The sequence below is a fragment of the Phyllostomus discolor genome, chromosome 4, assembly GCF_004126475.2.
Source record: "Phyllostomus discolor isolate MPI-MPIP mPhyDis1 chromosome 4, mPhyDis1.pri.v3, whole genome shotgun sequence".
Classification (NCBI taxonomy): Eukaryota; Metazoa; Chordata; class Mammalia; order Chiroptera; family Phyllostomidae; genus Phyllostomus; species Phyllostomus discolor.
The window spans coordinates 6,467,503-6,488,293 of NC_040906.2; the positions used below are offsets into that span (position 1 = coordinate 6,467,503).

A 20,791-nucleotide genomic window follows, 5' to 3' on the forward strand; every position below is an offset into this window, starting at 1 on the left:
TATTGCCATCGATATTTCAACAGGTTTTAATTCAGTAGCAGAATTAAGTTCAGATTTCTGCAGACCAAGCCTTGAGCCCCAACCTCCTTACCAGGTTCCTTTGTCAGTGCTGAGGTAGAGCCTTGGGGGAGGGCAAGCTTGTTTCCATCATCAAATTTTGTAGAGGCCTCAATGCTGATCACTGCATAGAAGAGCAAACCTTTTAGTGTTTCAGGGTGGCACCAAGGAGCCCACAGACAGAAAACCCCCTTAAAGACAGCACTAGGAAGACCTAGAAGCTACTGAGATTCCTGGGGTCTGTGCTCTAAGGTGTGTGACCTGCAGGTTGCTCCAGGTCCTACACAGAAGGTGATGAGAGGGCAGCTGTGTCCATCCTGCAGCTCCTGTCAACCCCACAGTCACCCTGCCTCCCACCTCCAAAATCACTCTACCTCATATCCCCTCCCCCATTCTTCTTTCTTCCACTCTCCTTCTGTTACCTCGTACCTCATTCTACCTTTCATGTTTTATCATTCCAACATATCTAAATATCTATTAAGCCAGAAAGATGGATCAGAAAGTATACGTAAAGCCTAATTTTTAAAATGGAATCAAATTATATATTTTTTAATATTATTTATTATTTTTAAATGGATTTATTGGGTTGATGTTTTTCACAAAACTATGCTGGTTGCAAGTGTGCAATTCAACAAAACGTCATCTGAGCACCACCCTGTGCACCCACCACCCCGTGCACCCACCACCCCAAGCAGTCTCTTTCTTCACTTTCCTCTTGGTTCAGCCCGATTTTGCTAGTTGTGCCTTTTTCTGGTGAAGGTGAAATTATCTCTTTATAGTTCTCCTTGTCTTCATGTTTAGCCTTTCATGAATCCCCTTTCACGAATATCTTGGATCTCTGAATTATTTCCCTTTTCTTGCCCTAATCCTTCCTGTCTCTGAATACAGAAATATAATCTATGACATCAATATGTACATTTATGTGTTCTCTTTTAGATATTTGTGAACTATAAGGGACATTGTTCTGCGAGTTCCTTCCCCTTCCTATTTGTAACCAAGGCCAGTAGGACTGCCTCCATGGGCCCTATGGTGTGTCCCAGACCCTTGCCTGTACTGAGACTCACAGCACACACACTTTCAGTCAACCTTATCTATTACGTCAGATGCCTGGTTATATTCAGTCCTTGCTTGGGCTTCCTATTCATGTCCTGAATTTAAAAAATATCATGAAAAATATAATGAAGGCTTTTCCTTCATTATATCCACTGGATCTGCAGAGCAAGAATTGATTTGGTTTCTGTGGTGGGGTAGCTCTGCTCCTGGAGCAAATTATAATTCATGAAGAATTTCATTGTCGCCCCAAAGGGAGTGAGCACCCTCACAGCAATTAAGCCCTTCTCCCTGTAATCCCACTGCAGGCAGAGCTCCCTAACCCTCGCCTTTCCTGCTGCTCAGCTCTGTCCTTCCTTGGAGCCTCTTTTAACCCCAGGTTTTTGTCTTTATTTTGGTTCTACTTTTCAGAAGACAGGATTATTTCCCTGGGACATTTGATGTTGTGGACACCTTACTTTCTCAATGGTATTAGGATCAGCCCTTTGTGCTTTCTTTGTGGAGACTGTCTCCTCCAATCAGACAATGTTTAGTCCTCTATCAGTTCTTCATTCATTGTTCTTTACTCATTCTTGACATAGTTCTCTTTGTGTCCCCCTATTTTTTCTATTTATTGATATTTATTTCCTTCTGTATCTTGCTACACTTGTACTGACTTCTCTTCATATTTGTCATGGTTACCCAGGCTCAGCGGGGTCTCGTGTGAAACAGAGGAGGTGCCCTGGACACAAGGAGGTGCTGAGAGGGAGCTCCTCCTTAAATGTGTCCCAGGGTCACCCTGCCTCACCCCAGACCTGGCCCTGCTGGCTCACCTGATTTTTCACCTTTTCCATTCTCTATTATGTTTCTTATTTTATCCTATCCTATTTCTTTTTCTTAATCATGTTTGTGACCCATAAATGCCTCTTCTATATTGATTTTGTCATTCTTTATATTTTCTTCATTTCTAGCACTCCAGTCATCACTGCAGTCTCCCCTGAGCCTTTACTCACAATGTGGAGTCCCTCCACTTGCCAGTTCCCCTCCACACTCATCAGACTCAGCCACTCTGTCTACCTGCTGGCTCAGACTCTTGGGCACATTGTTCATTTGCTTGTTGGCTATCTCGTGCACTCCTGTTGTCACGGGTTATGTGTTTTCTCTTCATATTTATTTGTTCTGTTTCAGAGAGGTGCTCTGAGAGTTCATTTTCAAGTGGGGCTGTACCTAAACCACATTATGATTCATAGATATTTTATTCACTCTCTGTATCAATCAGGGTCCAACAGGAAAATACAAAGTTTATAAGCTTTTAGAGCCTAGGTAATTTAATCCAAGGAATTAATTATACAGTTCATGGAAGAGCTGAGAAGTCAAAATGGAAGAATGCAGCAACCCAAAGATGGTCAACAGGAAGCTATGGGAGGGACCAAGGGTGAGGTCATGTGTCAAGATCACTAGGTAAGTACAAACTGGAGCAAGTCTGCTCTGCTTGGTGGGAGGTACAGTCATAAGACATGCATCTACTGCCAGAATTGCTGCCCAAGACAGTGAATGGGAAACACCAGGTTTCTCCCTTGCTTCCACTCTACAACCTCTTGCTAGGGTCTCCCAGGCTAGGAACCCAGCAGGAAGCAGTACAAGAGAGCTGGCAAGCAAGTCTGCAATGGCCTGTGGTCAGGGTTAGAGAGCAGAGCAGAGCAAGGAATGATAAGGAATGAATCCCTGAGTAAACCACCCAGGACCTGTGCACCCAACTTCCCCACAATGAACCTTCTCTTCTCATTATTGATTCCACTGACCCATCCCACTCTGTTCCCACCAACCTCAACAGTGCATAAATGGAAGAATATTTTTTCATTTACTTCCTTTTTCTAAGCAAAGTAATTTATGTAATGATGATTTTAAAATTAATTCCCTCAATTTTAAAATAGAACATATGCTGGGGTACATGATTTGTGTCACATCTACAGTTCCTTGGAGCCTCTTCTTGGGTAGGGGTGGGGCATTAGACACAGCCTTTTCCACTCCTGTGCATGTCACAGTCAACTGTCCCTGCAGTGTCAGACTCTTGGACATATTCATTGGTGGTTTGTTATGCATTGTTTGGGTTATAATGTCATTGCCCCCTACCCACCACCCTACCCCGCACACACTCATTGAATCCCTTCTCTACTCATTACTAGTCACAGTTCCTTCCTCTCAACCCTCCCTGTTCCCACCAGCAGGACTGGTGACGAACTGCTAAGAGTATGGATTGATGCATGTTGGGTGCATGTTAAATGTTACCTTTTTGTCTAACGTGATTTGCCAAAAGTATGGTGGTGCTTTCAAAAATCACTCTGTAAAGTATTTTTCTTTTATAAAAATGTGATACTTTAGAACATTCTATATTAAATACCACACCCCACAGAAGATACAGATTACGCCTTCCATGGTGCAAGAAGTTCCCCGAATCTCCTCCATGTCACTCATTTGCAAAGTAGAGTCAGTGAATAAAGACTTGACATTTATTATACACTAGTATGATATAAGGTGAGGAACCTATGTCCCTCAATTTATTTTCCTGGGCCTGAGGATGGTATGACTTTAATCACTGCTCCACAGCCTGGGGGATAATTAAATTCACCAGGGACATCAGTGAGAAGGGAAAATCTCACCGTTTGCTGCAGTGGTTAATAGCTTAGACTTTGGCTCAGATACAAATGGTAATTATCAATGTAACACTGATGAAGTAACAGGCATGGCTATGAATGCTTTATGACATAACTTGTTTAAAATCCATCCATCACACTATGAAGGAGGTACTATTATCTCCTCCATTTTATATATGATGATACTGCAGGACAAAGAGGGTAAGTCACTTCCCCAAGGTCTCAGAGCAGAATTGGAAGCCAGCTGTGGGTCACCACACCTCCTGCTCTGACACTGCCCCATGGCAGATTTCAAACCCAGTTTCAGTGGCTAAACTTGCACAATTAGCCCAAGTCTCCAAGCTGAATTTTTGTCCTCTGAAAAACCAAGATGACATGCCATTGTTTTAAGTGTTTGAGAAGATTACATAAAATATTGCCTTACATTACTGTGAATAATATGACTGATAGAAAAAAAACTTTTCAGGATTCATGTCTTAAGTTTATTCTATTTTAAATATTTTAATTAGTATGGAAAGGTCAAGAATTGTAAATAGTGGTTATTAGTTGCTAAAGTACCAAAGTGTTTGTTCAGAGGCCCATCTTGTGTTTTTAGAGCAACTCCTGGCCCAGCCACTCTGAGGATGATGCAAGAGGGTTAGCATGGGAGGCCCATAGTCCTATGTAAAGGATTCAACAGGAAATGGACTCTGTCCCCAAGGAGCACAGTCATCACTGCTAACCTGTCTCCTGCAATGCTGGCCACCACTGGATGTGATATCAAACAGCTCAGGCCACAGCCTATTTCAAGCAAGACAGATGCAGAGGCCATGAAGCCAGGCACATGAACAATAGGTACCAAAGCTGTCAACAGTTGGCAGCAAACACACATGAGAATCAGAGAACAAACCCTCCCAGGCAACTCAGTGTATGAAGTCTCTCTTTTCTAAATCTTGGGAGATAGCACATGCCAAGATGGACAATTCTGGGCACTCTGTACTACAAACAAGCAGCCCTCCCACCACAGCCCATGCCAGAATGGAACGAGAACAGCCAGAAGGAACAGACCTGCATTACTGGACAGATCCGGGAAGAGCCAGGGCAGGCTTGGATATGAGTTTTCACCAGTTCCTAAAGGAAGAAATTAGAACCTTATTTCAGAAATGGAACTATAGGCTGTGCCATTCTCCTCCAGTCCCATTTTAATAACAATTTTTATAATGTAGGACTTGACAACCTTTTCCCCCAAGTATCAATACAGAGCTATACCCCAGCCTCAGTCACGCATCTCACTGTGTTATCCACAAGCCACTTGGTAACTAGTGATGGCTTTTATTGTCACCTATGGCCACAGGGATGTGCTTTTGTCCCCAGTGCTGCCCCTGACAGGAGGCCTTACCTGACTTGTCCACTTCTTTCACACACACCCTCCATCTGCACATCTGCTCATTCTGCTTTACTGGCCTTTTCATTGGGATTCAGTGTCTGATTTTCCATCACTTCCTCCAACTCTTGGTACTCTTCTTTCTGTATCTTTCTTTCTGCATATATTTCTCTATTTTTGTCTCAAGTTTCTGTCCTTTCCATGAGACTATCTGGGCATGTACAGGGTTTAGAACATGGACTCTGGGTTCACAATGCCTGTGTTAATCCTCCCTATTTGACCCAAGCCAACTGTATACATGGACTCTTTAGATTTCCCTTTCTTTTTCTGCAAATGATCAGATAGTGTTACCACCAACCAAGGGTGTCTGTGAGCACTAACCACAACTACCAGAGTAAATGTTCAATAAGTGAGTTCCTAATAATATGGTTGCTTATTGTGTCCTTTATCCTTTTCTCCTACTTTTCCCCCTCCCTTTTCTTCCAAATACAACCATCCCCTCCTTCACATCTTACCACTTCCTGTCTTCTTTCCTTATATGACTGCCTATGTCCTTTAATGTTTCTGCTCTTAAACAACATCTCTGACCGTTAATCAGTTCCTTAGTCTGTCATCATTAAAGGTCTAATCTTTGCAACTGACCTTGGACTCATAGACTCTAACCTTTCACAACTTCACACTGATCTTTTCCTACTTGTAAATCCCAGTTACTTTCAGGTCAGCATTGTCTTTAAGTCCAGTTTACTAACACACTGGGTTCCTAACCTTTGTCTTGGTTATTGGGCCAACGGTGTCATGTCAGAATCACCACTCAAGGATCAGCTTCTGGTCAGACTCCCATATGAACACCCCTTCCTGCCTTCTCTAGCCTCCTCAGGAGTTCTCCCCTGAGTCCCCAAATCTTCTCAGGACTCAGGGCCCACCTGCCTTTCTCCTTTCCTCTTAGAGATGAAAATGGGTTTTTATTTGGTTTAATTCACCTTGTCCAAGCTTTAGTTGGATATTAGGGTTCTCTGCACTCTTTCCTTCATCACTTTCTTGGTGACAAATTTTCTTTTGGATCTCTAAAGAGAGAGAGAAAAGAAATTAGGCATCTCTATCACAGCCTGAGGATATCACATCATATTTGCACATTTAAAGATTTCCAGTCAAGATGGAGGTCTAGGTACATGAGGCTTACCTCCTGACACAACTACGCCAAAATTACTATAAAACAACTATCACTCAGAACTGTCCTAAAACAAGTTGAATGAAAGCCTGACAACTCCAAAACAAAAGAAACAATAGCCATCCATATTGGTAGGAGGTATGGAGATGTGGAGATGTGGAATAGGCTGGATTCACACCCATGTGTTATGCATAAAAATTTGGGAGGGATATCTGTGGAGCAAAGGGTACCAGCCCCACATCAGGCCCTAAGCCTAGTGTTTCAGTGCCAGGAAGATAAGTCCCCATAACTTCTTGCTGCAAAAACCAGAGGGAATTAAGTTGGTGAAAGAAAATGCTGGATTCCCTAGCAGTACCTCTTAATGAATCTGTACATGGACTTATTCATAGTCACTGCCTGTGAGCTCCAACACTAGGGTAGCAAGTTGAAAGGCACTAGTGGCATGAGGAAGGAGCTGAAGTGTCTGGCATCAAGGTGAGCTAGGAGACTCTGGGAGCTATTTCCCAGGCAGAAAGGCAGGCAGAAGTCATTGTTAATTTTCTAAATCTCCCCCACAAAGCCACAGAGCCAGCAGGTGGGTGCCATATCTGAGATTCCAACAGCCTGGCTCCATCCTGGTAATATCCTGAGGCACTGCTATACCCAACTTATGGGCCCAACCAAGCTGTTAACAATGGCTTTTCCATATAAATGGCTGGTCTTGGTTTATGCTTCACAACTTCCTAAATCCTCTCCAACAAGCAACAGCTGGCCTCAGCAAGCTGCTAGCTTCCATGCCTCTGGTTAAGTGGCCCCAGGCCTGGTACTGTCAGCAGCCAGCCTGCTTTCATAACTTGTCTTCCCCAGAATCTCTAAGCCAAGCACAAGTAGCAGCCATCTCAGATTGCTTTGTAGGTCCTGCAGGGTGGCCCCAAGAAGACCATAGGTGGTGGCTGACCTTGGCCTGCACAATCCAGGAATCCCCCAACCTGTGTACCTAGTGGACAGCTACAGACCACATCGGAACACCTCCATGTTATATTTGCACAGCTAATCTTCCACAGAGGGCAGAGGTTGGTGGTTAATGGTCATGGCCAGTCCTTGCAGCTGAATGGCCTAGGTAAAACTCTCCCATTGGCCTGCCAACAGCAATCAAAGGTCAACTACAAGAGAAGGCTCTACTCAACCTATGTAGTCTTACACCTAAATACCCAACATAGGTGATAAGGGAGGCTGCACCACTGGAACCTACAGGACACCTACTACATTAGGCCGTGCTACAAAGATTGGGAGTCAATAGCAGTTCTAACTAATACATAGAAACAAACACAGGGAGGCTTCCAAAATGAGGAGACAAAGAAACATGGCCCAAGTGAAAGAGCATATCAAAACTCCAGAAAAGGAACTAAACAAATGGAGATAAGCAATCTATCAGATGCAGAATTCAAAACACTGGTTATAACAATGCTCAAGGAACTTAGTGAGGACCTGAACAGCATAAAAAATATTCAGTCAGAAATAAAGGATACACTTATCGAACTAAAGAACAATTTACAGGGAAACAACAGTAAAGTGGATGAAGCTGAATATCAAATCAGTGATTTGGAAAATAAGGAAGCAAAAAACAAACAATCAAAGTACAAGACAAAAAAACAATCCAAAAAAATAAGGATAGCGTAAGGAGCCTCTGAGACTACTTGAGGTGTTCCAACATTTGCATCATAGGGGTGCCAGAAGGAGAAGAGAAAGAGCAAGAAATTTGAAGTATATTTGACAAAACAATGAAAAAAAAACTTCCCTAATTTGGTGAAGGATATAGACACGCAACACCAGGAAGCACAGATAGTCCGAAACAAGATGGGTGCAAAGAGGCTCACTCGAAGTCACATCATATTTAAAATGCCAAAGATTAAAGAGGAAATCTTAAAAGCAGCAAAAGAAAAGCAGTTGGTTACCTACAGGGGTTGTTGCCACAAGACTGTCAGCTGATTTCTCAAAAGAAACTTTGCAGGCTACAAGGGACTGGCAAGAAATATTCAAAGTCATGAAAAGCAGGGACCTACAGCCAAGATTGCTCTACCCATCAAAGTTATGATTTAAAATCAAAGGGAAGATAAAGAGCTTCTCAGACAAAAAAGAACTCTAGAAGTCCATCATCACCCAACCATTACTATATGAAATGTTAAAGGGACTTATTTAAGAAAAGGAAGATCAAAACTATGAATGATAAAATACAATAAATACATATTTATCAACAACTGAATCTAAAACACAAATTAAGTGAACAAGAAGGACAGAGACAGAACCATGGATATGTAGAAAGTTTTGATGGTTACCAGATGGGAGGGAGTTGTGGGGAATGGTGAAGAGGTGAGGGGATTAAGAAGTACACATTTGTAGTCACCAAATAGCCATGGAGATGTAAAGAACAGAATAGGAAATTGAGTAGCCAAAGAACTATACACTTGACCTATGGACAAGAATGGGAGTGGGAGGATTGCCTACAGAAGTTGGGATGCTGTGGGGATGGAGACAAAGGGGGAAAAATTGGGACCAGTGTAATATTGTAATTAATAAAATAAAATTTAAACAATTTGCCCATTTAGGAATTTTTAGCCTTCTGATCACTCAGAAAGCAATGCCCTCCAGGTCAGTTTTGGCAATATCCCTGGGACATAAATGAGAATCCTGAACAAGGGAACCTTTACATTTCCAACACAGAAAGGAGCCCCTCCAGTGTCAGGATAAAGCACTCTGGAAATACCACGAGCTTCTTATTATTTTTTTTAATTAAAGAGGGCTGGAAAAGCATATATCAAGTAAAAATGGCAGTGAAATATGTTCTCTGACTACTGAAACTGTAAGGAAAAAACAGCTTTTCATTGAGAGAAGGACCAATACCTTATAAGTGATTGCATGTATTTTTAAAAAGCACATAAATTTTTAACTAAAAGGCTGTACAAGATAAGAGTAGAGTTTATTGGATTGGGAGGACGATCGCTTCCCAAAGACACATCAGAGGACACAGGGAGAACTAGAAAGACCTCCAGGGGACCCAGATCCCTGGACAAAGGAAGGACACCCTTTGAAGCTGCCAGAAGTGAGTGAATATTGTGGCACTAGAGGATGTCCTAAGAGCCCCAGCAAACAATGGACCATGGCCCAGGAGGCTCCCAGAAAGCAATGCCCAGTTCACCAGGCAAAAATTCCCTGCATGTAGGGGACCCAGAAAAGTAACAGGAAAGAAACAATCCAAGAAATTCAGGGTTGGTATCTGTAGGGCATTGAGGCAGAAGGAGTCTAGGAAAGATGTGGGTCCATTCTTCCCAGCTCTGATGGCAAGTCAATCTTCTGGAGCAATAAACCTATACTTATAACCTATAAGGCTATAGTATCTCTTTAATGTGTAACAAGTAAACTGCAAATTCCTTAGCTCAGATGTCTAACCTTACAAAATCTTTTTCAAATTTATCCCCTTTGAATCGATTCCCACAATCTGCTTCTCACTCTCCAATTGAGAGAAATCTAATTTCTCCTTGTTTTGCAGATACTAGGGATGCTTTCACACTCTATACTGTACCCCGGATCATCTACTCTCCTCAGTTCACATAATTCTTTCTCCTGTGAATTCTCCATTGGTATTTGGAGATCCTGGTTCATACCAGATGGTTGTGATATTTTTCCAGAAAAACAAAAGCATTGGAGGAATAAAATATAACCAGAGACAACCACCCAAAAATTATTGGAGGTACAGTTTCAACCACAGATTCAGGCTACAATGAAAAATTGTAAACCGTGAGTCTCAGGAAAAAAGTGGTGAATCAATCACTTTGGCGAAGTATCAAACACAGTTTCTGGCAGAACAATTGACTTTGAGATGTTTTGATTAATGCTTGTCTCACCCTGAGTGGAGAAAGAGCTAATACAACCATTATTCTTGCTTAAGGGAAAATTTGACCTGGGTTAATTTTCCTGCTCATTACTCAAGACACCTGATGAAGGTGGTCTCTCTTTTCTGTATTATCAGGTCAATGCTGGGTTTAGGGTGAAAAATGATCCATGACTGGACTCAGCAGGACTCCATGTAAACTATAAATTATAGCAGGTCTTCCTCCAGTACGGTGACTCTTATAACTCAGTTGTCCCTCATGGGGTCCCTGAAAGTAATAACTACAGAGTCGTTACATGAGACATCGAGTCCCTTGGTTATGGCGCTGCTAAGCCAGGTGGATCCTGCACGCCCAACTAAGTGGTCACTTAAGATGGGTAGTGGTCAACTTGGTGGATTGCTGTGTGGCACCTGCAAAAAGAGCAGCAACTGACGGTGCCTTACTCAGATGCAGTGCTTCTTGGCATTTGTTCTTCCAAGTAAATCTGATGCAACTGGGAATCTGATTGTTCTGGGAGTTTAAATCAATACCTAGTTAAGCAGACCTCCACATGTGTGTTTTGCTGGACTCATTAGACCAAAAATTCTGAGAAGTCTCATGATAGGTCTGTTTTCTTAAATGCTATATTGTCACTGACCAGCCTCATGTGTGATACATGGTAGATGCTCAGTATATATTGGCCAAAAATAAATTGGACAGCAAAAGGTAGACTATAAACCTAATTACCATTTCTGAATCCTGCGTGAATGTCTTTTAAATCTGGGTAGCTGTTCATGATGGCCTTGCTGAACAAGATATGCAGAAGTGACAGGTGATATTTCTCGTCCAGTTCACTGAAAACATCATACACCAACTTCAGTACAGGTACCTCCTTTTTGCAAGATTTTCTAGACTCCTTAAAAAACAGTGAATGGGGAAATATATAAGTAAAGAATTCCAAGTTACAGAAGAGCCCTAAGAAGTGATATCATTTCTAATGTGTTACAATTTCCCTACATAGGTATTTTCTCATGTTCAGTTTTAGAATCTCTCTATGTGTGTATGGCTACTAAGTGAAATAAGTAAACTTTTCCTCATAAAAATACCCATTTGTGAATCTCATCTCCTCACTCTCATTTACATTACATGGAAGGAGGAACAATTTTGAAGAACAAGAATGGGTTCAAAGTTAGACGATGTGTAGCCCTTTCAGAACCTGGCCAAATGTTTTAACAATCAACTTAGCAGGTGATGGGCTGATGTTCCATTGACTAGATAGCCCTGTCCCTTCTGCAGCAATGAATTGGCCTGCAAGGGATCAGGGAAGCCAGGTGGTGATTTTCCCTTCCTGTGAACTTTGCTATGAATTAAGCCTATTCATGGGGAAAAAGAAGACTGGCATCTCTGTATCTCCACCTACATCTTTTGCTAAAATTAACCTAAATTCCAAGATTCCATCAATACCAAAAGAAAGCTTAAAACTGTTGAAGAGAGAATAACAAGCATCTACTTTCAAATTTGTGCTAACAAGACATCAGCTTCCTGTGGATTTTAATGTTCTCAAATCTAAGTATTTAAATTAATGTTCATTGAAATGAAATGCTGTGTAAATTAGTCCATTAAATCAATTCATTAAATTTATTCAGCCATTCAATAAAATTACTTTGAATTACTAGTTATTTTAGATTGTATATATAACTCCTACAAGGCATTATATTGTACATCTGTGGAGCCCACAGGCTTCAGATCCAGCCTATCTCCAGCATTATTCACTTCGACACTAGGGGGACCATGGATCTCCGTTCCTTCATTCAGAAAGAAGACTGTCTCTAGGGATACCTGCCTCTCTTCTCCCTTTTTACATTACAGAAACACTCAGAGAAGTCCTTGAGAAGGCCCCCACTCATAGCAGACTCCTCACTTCCCTAGTGGGGCCCTGACATTTGATCCTAAATCAAAACATGTCTAATTTGGGGCTGCTCTACCAGATTGACATAATAAACCTCACTTACTTCATACTTTTCATTGGTGATCAATCCACAGTCACGAAGCTTCTCAAAGAAAGGAAATATTGTTGTTATGGCATGTGAAAAATCAACTTTATGTTTCTTGAAGAGTTCTAATGCAATCTCACACATAAGTCTCTGGTCTTCTGCAGACATCCTAGGGAGAAAGGATACCATGATAAAATGGTCATCGAGATTTGAGATGCTTGTGGTGGGCTTAACCCTTTATATATGAAGGATAGAATGTGAAGAACCAACATGTTTAGAAACAGTGGTCTTGACTAGAGATGAGGACAAATGGCATTGGTGCAATCAACAAATACATAATAGAAGGAAGCCTGGATGATCAGCAAGACATACAGATGATTGAAAATGTCCAGACTCTTCAAATCAAAGACATTGTGAACACATCTTCTTCTAAACATATCTGTAATATTTTTTATTAAAAACTTCTATTTGACATAGTATTGGAAGTTCTTGCCACAGCAATGAGAAACATCAAAAGAATAAAAGACATAATGGCAAAGGAAGAAGTAAAACTTTTGTTATTGGCACATGACAAATATTATATTAGAAAACTCTAAAAACACTACCAAAAAACTATTAGAACTAATAAATGATGTCAATGCAGTTGAAGGATATGAAGTCAATACACAGAAATCTGGTGTGTTTCTATAACAAATGATCATAAGAAGAGATTAAAAAATAGCCCCTTTACAACTACATCAAAAAGAATAAAAGAAGAGCCACGTGCCAGCTGGGAACATAAGATGGCAGAGTAGCTAAGCACAGTGGTTGGTACTGAGTCTTTGGGCTGACTTTGGTTGGGATCTTGGCAGCAGCAGTTATCACTGAGCAAAGAGTGCGTAGGGTAGTTGGCCAAGATGCCAAATATCAAAATCTTGAGTGGCAGCTCCCATCAGGACTTGTCCCAGAAAATTTGCTGATCGCCTGGGCCTGGAGCTAGGCAAGGTGGAGACTAAGAAATTCAGCAACCAGGAGACCTGTGTTGAAATTGGTGAAAGCATCATAGGTTCGATTCACAGTCAGGGCACATGCCTGGGTTGCAGGCCACGGTCCCCAGCAACCGCACATTGATGTCTCTCTCTCTCTCTCTCTCTTTCTCCCTTCCTTCCCTCTCTAAAAATAAATAAATAAAACCTTTAAAAAAAAGAAATTGGTGAAAGGGTACATGGAGAGGATGTCTATATTGTTCAGAGTGGCTGTGGCATATTAACAACAATCTAATGGAGCTTCTGATCATTATTAATGTCTGTAAGTTGCTTCAGGTAGCCAGGTTACTGCAGTCATCCAGTGCTTTCCTTATGCCCGGCAGAATAAGAATGATAAGATCCAGGCTCCAATCTCAGCCAAGCTTGTTGCAAATATGCTCTTTATAGCAGGTGCAGGATCATATTATCACCATGGCCCTTCGTGCTTCTCAAATTCAGGGCTTTTTTGATATCCCTGTGGACAATTTATATGCAAGCCAGCAGTCCTAAAGTGGACAGAGAACATATCTGAGTAGAAGAACTGCATTATTGCCTCAGCTGATTCTTGGGGCGCTAAGAGAGTTACTTCTATTGCAGACTGGTTGAATGTTGACTTTGCCTTGACTCACAAAGCACAGAAGAAAGCCAATGAAGTGGACCACATGGTGCTGGTGGGAGACGTGAAGGATCGAGTGGCCGTTCTAGTGGATGACATGGCTGACACTTGTGGCTCAATCTGCCATGCAGCCGACAAACTTCTTTCAGCTGAAGCCACCAGAGTTTATGCTATCTTGACTCACAGAATCTTTTCTGGCCCATCTCTCGCATTAACAATGCATGCTTCGAAGCAGTAGTGGTCACCAATACCATACCTCAGGAGAATGAAGCATTCTCCTCAGGAGATTCCTCCTCAGCATTCATACCTCAGGAGAATGAAGATGAAGCATTGCTCCCAAATACAGGTGATCTACATCTCCATAATCCCTGCAGAAGCCATCAAGAGCACTCACAATGGGGAATCTGCTTCCTACCTATTTAGTCATGTCCATTTATAATAGGATAACTTCTGAAGCTTTTAAAAAATAAAGTGAACCCCAATCCTTGTTAAAAAAATAAATAAATAAAATACATGGAGATAAATCTAACCAAAGAGGTCAAATACCTTTATTCTGAAAATTATAAGTCATGATGAAAGATGCTGATGATACAAATAAATGAAAAAATATACCATGTTCATAAATTGGGAGGATTAATATTGTTAAAATGTTCTTACTACCTGAAGTAATATACAGATTCAGTGCAATCTCTATTAAAATACATTCTTCTAAAAATTAGAACTAATCCTAAAATTTATATGGCAGTCCAAAGACCCTAAAAAGCCAAAATAAATCTGAAGAAGGAACAAAGTAAGAAGTATCACAGGCCCTGATATCAAACTATACTACAAAGCTATAATAATCAAAACAGTATAGGACTGGCAATGAACAGATACAAAAATGAATGGAATAGAATAGAGTGCCCAGAAATAAATCCTCACTTACATGGCTAATTAATCTAAGCCAAAGGAGTCAAAGATATACAATGGGTAAAAAGAGTCTATTTAATAAGTGGTGTTGGCAAAATTGGATAGATACACATATAAAAATTGAAATTTTACCACTTTTATACCATATACAAAAATAAACTCAAAATACATTAAAGACTTAACTCTCAGACTAGAAACCATAAAATTTGTAGAAGAAAATATAGGCAGTAAACCTTTTAACATCACTCTTAGCAACATCTTTTTGCATATATTTCTTCAAGCAAGGGAAAGAAAAAAATAAAGAAATGAGACTACATCAAACTAAACAGTTTTTTCAGAGAGACAGAAATCATTAACAAAATGAAAAGACACCTACTGAATGAAAGAAGACATTTGCAAATGATACGTCTGATAAAGGATTAATATTTAAAGTATATCAAGAACTCATATGAGTTAACACCAAAGAAACAAACAATCCAACTTATAAATGGGCAAAGAATGTTTAAAAAGCTATCTCTCCAAAGAGGACATACAAATGGGCAACAGACAAGAAAAGGGGCTCAACATCATTAATCATAAAAGAAATTTAAATTCAAACCACAGGGAGATATCACCTCACACTTGTTAGAATGGCTATCATCAATAAATCAACATGTATGCAAATCCTGGCCAGGGTACAGAGGAAAGGGAACTCTTATAATCTGTTAGTGGAATTTTAAATTAGTGCAATGACTATGAAAAGCAGTATGGAGACTCCTCAAAAAATTAAAAATACAGCTGCCATATGATTCAGTGATTCCACTTCTTGACATTTATCTAAAGAAAATAACACTCGATGAAAAGATATATGTTACTCCTATGTTCATTGCAGCATTATTAGTAACAGCTGAGATATGGAAGCAACCTAGATGTCCATCCATAGAGAAATGGATAAAGAAGATGTGACATATGAGCATATAATAATACATGCATATACAAGGGATTATTATTCAGCAATAAAAAAGAATGAAAGTTTGCCATTTGTGAAAACATGGGTGGACCTAAAGTGTATTATACTAGGTGAATTAAGTCAGACAGAGAAAAACAGATACTGTCTGATATCATTCATAGGTTAAATAAAATAAAACAAAATAAATGAATAAACAAACAAAACAGGGTCCTAGAATGTACACAAACCCACCCACCCAGGAATCAGCTCCAGAAGGACCCAATTTGCTTCAGGATACAGGAGGAAGTGACTGGAAGTCAGCCAGCAGCTGAGCAAGCAGCACTGTTCTCTCTGAGACCCCTTCCACATAGACAGCACCACAATGCAGGGATGTGAGTTGCCCTACCTTGGCAAATACCTAAAGCTCCACCCCTTACTACATCACACACATGCCCAGACCAAAAAAAAAAAAAAAAAAAAAAAGGCCCAAATGAAAGAACAGATCAAAGCTACAGAAAAAATACAACTAAGCAAAGAAGAGATAGCCAACTTCTCAGATGCACAATTCAAAACACTGGTAATCAGGATGCTCACAGAATTGGTTGAGCATGGTTGCAAAATAGAGGGGAAAAGTGAAGGCTATGAAAAGTGAAATAAAGGAAAATGTACAAGGAACCAACAGTGACAGGAAGGAAACCAGGACTCAAATCAACAGCTTGGACCAGAAGGAAGAAATAAAAAGTCAACTAGAACAGAATGAAGAAACAAGAATTCAAAAAATGAGGAGAGGCTTAGGAACCCCCAGGACAACTTTAAATGTTCCAGCATCTGAATCATAGGGGTGCCAGAAGGAGAACAGGAAGAGCAAGAAATTGAAAACTTATTTGAAAAAAATAATGAAGGAGAATTTCCCCAATCTGGCAAAGGAAATAGACTTTCAGGAAGTCCAGGAAACTTAGAGTCCCAAACAAGTTGCACCCAAGGAAGCACACACCAAGGCACATCATAATTACATTACCCAAGGTTAAAGATAATGAGAGAATTGTAAAAGCAGCAAAAGAAAAGGAGACAGTTGCCTATAAAGGAGTTACCGTAAGACTATCAGCTGATTTCTCAAAAGAAACCTTGCAAACAAGAAGGGGTTGGAAGGAAGTACTCAAAGTCATGAAAGGTAAGGACCTACATCCAAGCTTACTTTACCCAACAAAGCTCTCATTTAGAATGGGAGGGCAGATAAAGTGCTTCCCAGATAAGGTCAAGTTAAAGGAGTTCATCATCACCAAGCCCTTATTATATGAAATGTTAAATGTTATATGACTTATCTAAGAAAAAGAAGATGATCAAAACTATGAACAGTAAAATGGCAACAAACTTGCAACTATCAACAGCCAAACCTAAAAAAAAAAAAAAAAAACCTAAGCAAACAACTAGAATAGGAACAGAATCACAGAAATGGAGATGACATGGAGGGTTATGAGTGGGGAAGGGAAGGGGGGAAATGGGGGGAAAGTTACAGAGAACAAGAATCATAAATGGTAGGTAGGAAATAAGGAGAGGATAAAAATAGTATAGGGAATGTAGAAACCAAAGAACTTATATGTACAACCCATGGACATGAACTAAGGGATGGGGGGAATGTGGGTGGAAGGGGGTGTGCAGGGTAGAAGGGAATAAAGTGGGGGGAATGGGACAACTGTAATAGCATAATTAATAAAATATATTTTAAAATATAAATAAATAAAGAACAGTGATACCATTACTACCATACACACAAACACACATGCGTGCACGCGTGCGCACACACACACACACACACTATATATATATATATAATATTAGCTAACGCATTAGGACAGGAAAAAGAGCTCAATGGTAAAAACACTAAAATAAGATACAATATTATATGATATAAGAATATAGATGGAGAAACAATACAGACCTAACTAAATTCCCTGACTAGAAAAAGAATTTTCCAAGAAGCATGAATTGTTAAAAGGTACAGAAAATTAACAAATTGTATTTGCAACAATGTACATTGAAAAGAGCATTAAAATGATGCTCAAACACACTCATATATTTATAAACATCTAAAAGTTCTGAACCTATATAAAAGAAGCTATAATGTTTTACTGAAGAAAATTAAACAAGATCTAAATAAACGGAGATGAGAAGGTGCCTCCAATTAGGAAAACATAGCAATTTTAAAATATCAATCCTTCTGAAATTATTGTAAAAGGGTGGTACACTTGCAATTTGTAATCCAATTGAACCTGGATAATGAAATTTAAAAATTTATATGACAGAAGAAATACCTGAGTCAAGCAAAGAGAAGTATAAAAAAGAAAGTTTGTGGGGAAGACAATGGGTTCAAATGTTAGAAATATAGTAAGATATTAAAAGAATATAGAAAAATATTTTCAGTACATAGGTCTAAGGGGTAATGTATCTGATATACAAAGAATTCAGTCTATTAACAAAAAACAAACAAACAAACAAAAACCATGACATAAAATCCCAAAGAAAATGGACCTGAACAGTCACTTACAGAAAAGAGAATATAGCGGTTCAGCCACTAAGAAGGCAATTTGGTAGAATCTATACACAATTAAATATTAGGACCATTTGCCTCAATAAATATAACTTCTGGCTTTTAACACAAGACAAATACTTGTATATATGCAAAAACATAAAGAAATATATGATATTTTGTTATGTAAATATATGTTATATTAATGATAAATATATTGTTATTATTGCAATTTGTTGGTAACACTAAACAATTAAAAATGATATAAATTATTTAAATGGAACAAATTTTAAAATTATGGTGTATTGATTCCATGGAGTAGTACGCAGCTTTAATAAGAATGATGGTGGACCCACAGGTTTATTAATGTGAAAAGGTGCCTCTAAATATTTTAATATTAAAATTTTGAAAATGTAAAACCCAGAATGATATATACAATATAATCTCATCCATTAAAAAATAAGACAGAAATTACACATTTAGGAAAACAAGTCATGTGTGCAAATGCACAGGAGAGACATAAAAGGCTGTGCCCGCAACACTCAGCAGGCCCAGAGGGAAGCTACACGGGATGGGTGCTGAACAGGACTGCTTCCCTCTGCATACACCCCTGCCATTTACAATTTTATGACCAACAATGTATAATGTATTTTGTATTAAAAAATCAAACAATGAAACATATCAATGATGTTATTTCTGGCCCATTACTAAAGGTAGAATTTCTAGCTTTTTCTTTGTCAGAGGTAGAATCCATCCAGAGCAGAAAATCAAAGTACAAATGAAACACTCAGCCTGCACCGATCTTTGGCATTTTGGTCCTCCCTCTTCCTTTGACTTCCTTAGATCAAGATCCGTGGAGGAAGAACCAGACCCCCAGCCGGAGACCAGAGTAGGCCCTGTGCTGACCCATCCCCAGGTCAAGTAGGAGACCAAGGCAACCAGATTTGAAAAGTCAGAGGTTTACCCTGAATTTGATATTTTCTAAAGTACTGTCTTTGAATCAATCTAGGTGAAGGTAGAAGGGGCCTAGAGGAACTAGAGAGCACAGAGGTCATGAGAGAAGAACAAATCGCTGCCCCAAAACCTCAGGAAGTACAACCCACTCGAGATGGCTCCACAGCAGAGCAGTAGGTGTAAGGTGAGAGTCCTGTGGGCTGTGGCAGCTATGCTCACAGCAGCGGCTGTCCTTCTGAAGTTTGAAGATCCGATTTCCTCACTACGTATTCCTGCATCCCACTACACTGCACGTGAGTGTACGTGTACAGCAGGAGTGTCTAACGACAGGCACTAAAGCAGCAGTGCTGCCAGAGAGGAAGTTAGAGGAAGGTAGATAAAGACTGACCTGGTGCTGAGATCACTGCCCCCACTGGCCATTGTCCTGCCGTGGGCCCTGCCAGGTCCTCTGATCCTTTCTGAGCCCCCAGCCTGGTTTCAGCGTGGCTGTCCAACCCTAAGCAGGAATTCTGTGAGTTCACTCAGCCAGGGAGCGCTCCAACCGGATGGGGGAAATAAAAGTGAAAGTAACTTTTCGAGTGCTGTCTCCTTCCTCCTGCAGATCCAGGGTAGTTCGTAGCCATCAGGACCTGTGGCAAAAGAAACGGAGTTCAAGGAGGGACCCTCAGGACCTGGAGGCCAGGGGAGGGGACCTCCAAGAGGACTCCAGTCCTCAGGATTCCCTTTGTTTGTGCAAAAACAACAAAAAATTCTGTGAATTGCCCTGTCCTCGCTGCTCCAGCTTTCTTAGAGGGTGCAGAGGAACAGTTAGGTCTCTGTGTTCAGACACAGGGCTGGAGAAACACCATTCTTACAGCGATGGTTTCTGCGTTTGTTCCCTGAGTCCGACTTCCCCCAGCTGCGCCTAAGAGTTCTCACCCAATTACATTTAAGATACAGGGGAAGGGTCTACCTACTCTCCACCTCTGTTCTTTCTTTTCTCCCAAAGAAGTGTACTGGAAGCATCTCATTTTGGCTGCTTGTGAGATTTTAATTCCCTGCAGAGTTACCCTGTCTTTGTTCACTTTCCTGAAGACTAAAGCATTGTTCTCTAAATATTGCCCAGAGTTTCTAGCTGTTTTCTTCAAAACTATGACTTGTTGGGGACTCACTCCTGCAGATCAGAAGCAGAACTCTCTGTGCTGGCCTGTAAGCAGCAGACCACGCACCCCCGCCACTCCCAGGTCCAGCCCTCTTCTGGCTTCTGGAGATCCTGTTGGGTCCAGTGCCTCCAACCCCCTGCCCATCAAGAAGAAGGGATGCTGCTGTGTTGAGCATCAGAGGCACATGTTTGTTAGGAGACACAAACCAGATGAGATACACTTTGTACTTCTGTGTTCACAGAAGCACAAACACACACCTGTTTAGAGTAGTCTTCTTTCACAAGCAAAATAATCAGCAAATGATATGCCTGGAGAAGAAAACATGGATTACCACAGAATTTCTGCTGGAATTAATACTTACAAACCATCTACACATATGAAACATATAAGTTGTTGCCAAAAAGCTTAAGAATATATAATACATATAAGGTCTGTCCAGGTAAAATCCAGCCGTTGTTACTAAAACGAGAATGGTTTGCACGGCATCAATGCAACCTGGCAGCCAAGGGGAGTGGACTGGAATGCACATGTGTGAACAATGATGGCTTTACTGTACTAGTCAGTGGGGACAGTAGACATCATTCAGTGAGCATGTGTA

The 20,791-nt window shown here is 40.4% G+C and overlaps 1 protein-coding gene and 1 pseudogene across 1 annotated transcript in view; one reads left to right on the plus strand and one right to left on the minus strand.

The window, feature by feature from the left end:
• LOC118500400 (nuclear body protein SP140-like protein) overlaps positions 1–13,961 on the minus strand; it is a 31,960-nt gene extending 17,999 nt beyond the window's left edge. The window contains exon 1 of the mRNA XM_036025008.1: positions 13,950–13,961. The gene's annotated coding sequence lies outside the window, so the exon portion shown is untranslated. The remainder of the gene's footprint in view (positions 1–13,949) is intronic.
• Positions 6,714–20,364, plus strand: LOC114494725 (annotated as a pseudogene).
• Positions 20,365–20,791: the final 427 nt, after the last annotated feature.